The sequence below is a fragment of the Rhea americana genome, unplaced genomic scaffold (genome assembly GCF_003343005.1).
Source record: "Rhea americana isolate MKP2758 unplaced genomic scaffold, rheAme1 scaffold_480, whole genome shotgun sequence".
Classification (NCBI taxonomy): Eukaryota; Metazoa; Chordata; class Aves; order Rheiformes; family Rheidae; genus Rhea; species Rhea americana.
In genome coordinates, this window is record NW_028186624.1 from 1 (window position 1) to 5,716 (window position 5,716).

The 5,716-nt window shown below is 52.4% G+C and overlaps 1 long non-coding RNA gene across 1 annotated transcript; it reads left to right on the forward strand.

Moving 5' to 3' along the window:
- The first annotated feature begins 1,435 nt into the window (after nucleotides 1-1,435).
- On the forward strand, nucleotides 1,436-5,425 carry LOC146589062 (uncharacterized). Its single transcript, XR_014897290.1, has 2 exons — nucleotides 1,436-2,846; nucleotides 2,955-5,425. It is a non-coding gene; the product is annotated as an uncharacterized LOC146589062 (long non-coding RNA).
- Nucleotides 5,426-5,716: the final 291 nt, after the last annotated feature.

Genomic DNA, 5,716 nt, shown 5'->3' on the forward strand with positions numbered 1-5,716 from the left:
CCACAGGCAGAGACGTCCACTAGATTAAAAAAAAAAAAAAAAGAGCATCGAATGAGTGGATTAACAAAGCTAACTTCCGATATCTGTAATTTCTTGTGGCTCCTGCAGTGCTGTTCAAATAAGCCTTCAATAAAATCAACAAAAAAAGTGGAAAAAAAAAAGGACAATGACAAAAGGAAAAAGCATTAGCAAGGAGTGGTTATTTTTCTATCAGTTGAAGATGTTGCATTTGACAGTAATAAAATATACTTGAGACAGTACTTGTGAGGCTATTGAACAGACTCAGCAGACCTGTCTAACACTGTCTTCTCTTGTGGAGACCAATGAATCACAGGGCAACAATGCATGCCTTATTCTCATTGACATAATGAATGCATTTTATTTTATTGCCACAAAGGACTGCTGTTATCCTGAGGATTAAAGATAGCACAAACTACCAGCATTTCAAAACCACTGAAAGGAAGAATTTTCAAGAATTTTAAATGCAGATACTCATATCAAATTAAAAGCATTTTGTAGCTATAGTAAGTCAGTAGTGACATCTATATAATGAACAAAGTTTATATGCCAAAAAGCAAAGAATGTGGAAAGCAGGGTATACTTTCAAACTTTGAAAACATGCCCTCTCATGATGTTCATCAGACAGGACCATGATGAGGRGAAATAAAACTGTTGCCATCTTTAAACTTAAAGGTAAATATGAGAGCTCTCAGCAGAACCCCTTGGGGGACAGCTATCCCCGGGCCACCAAGGGAGGACCCGTTTCGCTCCCCAGCCCCAAAGGAGGGCTGCAAGCAAGGGGAGGGAGGTCCATGAGGCGGGGGATCCGCAGCGCGGAGGGCTCTGCGGTTCGCTCACGGGACGGCCGCCTGTCCCCCCCCCCGGGGGGGCCGGGGCCGCCGCCCGCCTTACCCGGTTCTCCAGCTCGGCCGGGAACTTGCTCTGGAACTGGCACCGCGTGCCGCCGCTGTAGTCCCGCTGGATGAACACCTTGCCCGACACGGGCGCCTGCTGCGGCCTCATCGCTCCGCGGCGAGTCGCCGCCGGCGCCCGCTCCGCACACCCCCTGCCGCCCGGCCGCCGCCTCCTCACTTACGGCTGTCGCAAAAACGTCAGCGTTACTGAGGGCCAGGGAAGAAGCGGAAGCGCCCGTCCCGCGCATGCCCCCCACCGCGGACGGGTCGGGAGCGGAACGAAACCCTCTGCGCATGTGCTCCTCCCACAGCGCATCCCATTGGTTGCAAGGCGCCTGCCCTGCCCGTCATTGGTCTGCTTCCCCCCACGCGCGCACTGCTTGGTACAGCCCGCGTGACAGGCCCCCCCGGCCCCCCGTCGCCCCGGCGCTCGGCCTGCGCAGCAGCGCCCCGCGCGCTCTGCCGGGCGCCGGTGCACGCTGCTGGGGACGAGCCGCTACGGATGCGCCGCGCGGCCGGCCGCCCGCGCTGCACCCGTGGGAGTTCGTGTTTCCGAAGGGGTTCGAGCCGCCGGGAGCAGCCTGGCATTCGCTCCGGCTGCACTCCACGTTCGTTTTGCTGATACGATCACTGCCAGGGCCGTTAACCCTTGGCCTGGGGAATCCGGCCTCTGCCAGGCGTCAGCAAGGCCAAAGATCGTTTAGTTCGGGAGAACGGGAAAGCCCCGCTCGGCGCGGCTGGGCCGGGGCGAGGGGTGCTGCTCGCCGTCTCAGCCCGGAGTTTTGCACCCTGTCTGCTCTCCCCTCTTTGACTTGCGCCACCGTCGTGTCCCAAAACTGGGTTGTGTTACCTGCTCCAGCAGTGAGGCACGTGGGCGGGAAGGGCTGTGGAAACGCTGCTCAGGCGCATGGCTGATGAGCCCCTGCGCAGGCAGCTCCCGCACCGAGCCCCCCTGTGCAATCTTAGATGACCCGAAGGTACTGTTCCCAGGTTCAGAAGTTAGCTAATTAGTGCTTATTTAAACATTTATTGGGAACCAGCACTTGGGGAACAAAAAAGTCCCGTGTTTTGTCACTGTTTTCCTCTTGCCACAGCAAGCAGGTACGTGCACACATATGCATGCGGGGACAGATCTATCTCTGTATCTCCAGAAAAAAGACATTTTTCAGGTATAGTCTGTCAGAAAACTGCTTGGGCTGCTGGCAAGTTGATGCTTCCTAGACAGTTTCTGTGTGAACCCACTGTAATAACTGGTGAAGAAACTTCTTCTTGCTCCCTTAGGTGGGGGACTGTGCAGTTTATTTTGGGGATAATAACTATAAAAAGCAAGAAAATGTCCTTACGCTGGGCAAATTAAACACGTTTGAAGGCCTGTTGGTGACCAGCTCTGTGGCATCTGGCATGAGAGCTGCAGCGGTGGCAAGGCAGTGCCAAGAGCACTCYGCCGTTCCCAGCTCACAGGAGCCGAGATTTCATTTGACGTTGGTGCACTTGTCGGTACATCTGCAAATGCACAGTGAGTAGAGTGTGTTAAAATGCAAAAATGAGTCAACCCATCTCTCTGTTGAGGAAATACTCTGTTTTCGTTAGTTCTTGGCATCATTCTGTTTAAAGCACTTCCTGTTTTTTTCCTGAATCTTTTTCATTCTTGTGGAGCAAAGGATTATGATATTCTACAGTGCAGTAATAAACTATTATTATTTATTAAAAAAAGAAGACCCTGTAAAAAATAAAAGGAGAATTCAATCCAGATGTTATCTATTGCAGGGGTATTGGAATTCCAGATGTTGGTAGTAAAATGTGGTCTCTAATTTGTGTTTTTAGAGACAGAAATGCTCCTGGCAGGGTGACCTGGCCTTGCTTGGTGCGGCTGTGCTGTTTCACAGGCCTACCCAGCCCGGGCACATCTGCAAGCGGTTGCAGTATCTGACTGTAAGGTTCAGCTTTACTCCTCTGCTGAGGCACTTTTCTGCGTTTTTATGGCTAAGAGGGCGATTGCAAGTACACCAAGCCGACGGTGTACATGTTTTATGATGGCAGTAAACCAGCGGCTGTGGAGCGGGCAGTGTGTTCCCACGGTGGGGCAGTGGGCTCCGGAGCCATCGGACACAGGCGCTCGTGCACAGATCGCTGGCCCATCCCAGGGAAAAACTAACAGCGGCATGTTTAGGGCTCTTCTTCCCAGGAAATTTGTGCAAGCTGGTTACAGGTTTGGACTCGTGTCATTACAGTAGATCACAAGCTGGTGTGAGTTCATCTTTTCCCTGTAGGACTGTGGCACCTCACTACTTTGCTTTTATTCATTATTAAAAAATATACTTATGGGAGAAATTCTGCTGCCACAGAAGGTGGGTGTGTGGCTGGCTTGCTTATATCCCTTGGGAGGGAGTGCTGTAAATGGCCCTAAGCTGTCTTCACCCTGCAGGAGCCCTGCACAGCCCTGTGCGGGAGCAGGAGGGACGGGAGTACTCTCCAAACTGTGCTTTGGCCACATGCTGAGAGCTGTGTGTGCAGTGGGGGTCTGCAGCGGACCCTGCTTGCCTGCAGGGTGCGTTAATAGCTGTGCGCTTAGCAAGGCCTGGAGCAGCCCTGGGAGCATTCCTGAGGGCTCCTAGGATGCTGAGACACTGCTAAGGTGCTCCTAGCCTGGGTACCCTGAGCGCAGAGCCAGCGTACGCAGCTGCAGCTGCTTCTCTAGGGCTGAGGGACAGCAGCAGCACGGATCTCAGGCCCGTGCTGCTGCAGTCATGAAGAAATGTTGGGATAACGCCACCCCCCTTTGCAGGAATCCCTCCACAAAGCCCTCCTTGGGCTGGGCAGGGACGGCACTGGGGACTGCAGCTCTGCAGGGGAATCATTGTCCCACAGAGCACCCAGAGCCTCTTTTAAGTGGAAATGACTGTTTTTTCACCATTAGCTGGAACAGGAACAATTAAGCAGGGTCGCTGCAATTGTTATCTCGTACCTGATTGTCAGAGTTCAGTCTGGCAGGAATTACTCCCATGTGCTCTTCTGCTATGTTTTCATTTCCCTTTGCTGAAAAGCTGATAGTGTTTGCTCTTCCCGTCACAGGGGATACGGAAATCTGCATCCGGAGGAGCTGCTCTGGCACCTGAACCGACCTGCGGAGTTTGCAGGCAAATAAGCCACAGGAAAGACCTCTAGCCCAAACAGAGGCGATACAGAGGGTGGCAGACAGGGCTGGGGGCATCCGGGCGCAGGGGGGAAGCAGATAGCACCAGGCCGTCTTAAAGACCTTTCACTGTCTGCATTTAACCCTTGCCTTTCTGGAAACTGCTCTAAGTCACTGGGGAGGCTGGGCAAGCTGCTGGGAGGGGAGTGGAGCCAGGGTGGGAATGGCCATTCCTCCGTGGTCCTACGCTGAGCACAGCTGGGGACCAGCAAAGGGTTCTGGCCCTCCCGTGAATTGAATCCCACATTTTTAGCATTTGCAATTCCCCTTATACATATTGGCCAAGCCGGGCAGCTTCATCTGCGTCGCAGCAGTGAACGCTGTGCTGGCATCCTTCCTCCACAAGAGGCCTTTGGATGGCCAGGGCAACACAGTGCTGGTGGAGCAGCAGGAGCTGCTGGCCGCATCCTCGCGCCCCAGCCACGGCTTGCCCCAGCCTTCTTCCCCAGGTGTGCTCTCTGTGCTAAGCAGCTTGTAAATACAATAATGATGCTCCTAGTTTGCTCAGGGAAGAGATAAAAAGGAAAAGAATCAGGTTAGGTGGTGGGTTGCCCTGGGAGCCTGGGTATCAGTGGTTGTTGATCTTGCCTTGAGCCTCTGTTGGAACAGCCTGAACTAATTAACCCTCTCGCACTCCATAATGAAGACTAATAAACACCTAATTGGTTTGCTTGAGCAAACAGCCTCTGCACAGGCATAGGAAGCGCTGAGCTGCGTGGAGCTGAGTGGCAAAGCTGGGGTAGTGGTGGTGGTGGTGCTGGTGCTGGTGCTGGTGATAGTGGTGATGCTGCTCCTGTTCTCTAGGTCTCCTTGGGGACACCTTCCTGGTCCTCCTTGCACACCTTGGCTGTGCCTCCTGGTGCCCTTGTGCTGGCTGGTGCCCCCGTGCTGGCACCCTGTGAGCCGCCTGCGGCAGGGACTGCTTGCAGACGCCCTGTGCCACGGCAGGTGCTACCCCCTCTCTGGGGACCCAGCCGTAAGTGTGGTGAAAATAAATGAGCAAATTCCTGCTGTGGACGATATGCCCGTCATCCTGGTGCACGCAGTTGGTAATCCCTTGGAGCAGGACTCCGGCGCCACCACCAAACMCGGTCCTGCAGGAAATGTACTCAGAAATAATCTGCTTGAAATACTGTACCAGATGGACTACGTTTTCGTAACCTTTAGCTGGTTCCAATGTGCAAACAGTTAAGATCGTAATGTTAACATTTTCTCAGATGTTTTATGTGCATATAAAATATTCTCAGAGAATGTGCTTTTGAATGCAAAGTTTGATCCAATTACGATTTTACTGGAGTTTATAAAAACATAAAAAATATGTTTTCTTGGTGTCTGAGATCCCACTGGCCTTTGTAGTGAGCGCTGAAGCCCTCGCAGTGGAATATAATTGCTACTACATGGGAGATGGCTCTGTGGAATTTTTATAATTGGGTGACTGTCCCAATTGTTCAGTCCCATATCTGGTCATCTCTGGAGATGCATAACACAAGAATAGTTGCAAACATAGATTCTGTCTCCACACCAAAATGTTCTCTTTTCTGTCAGGGCCTGAAGGCTTGGCTTCTGCAGACATCAATGGATTAGGATCAGATACTAAAACCATAACTTA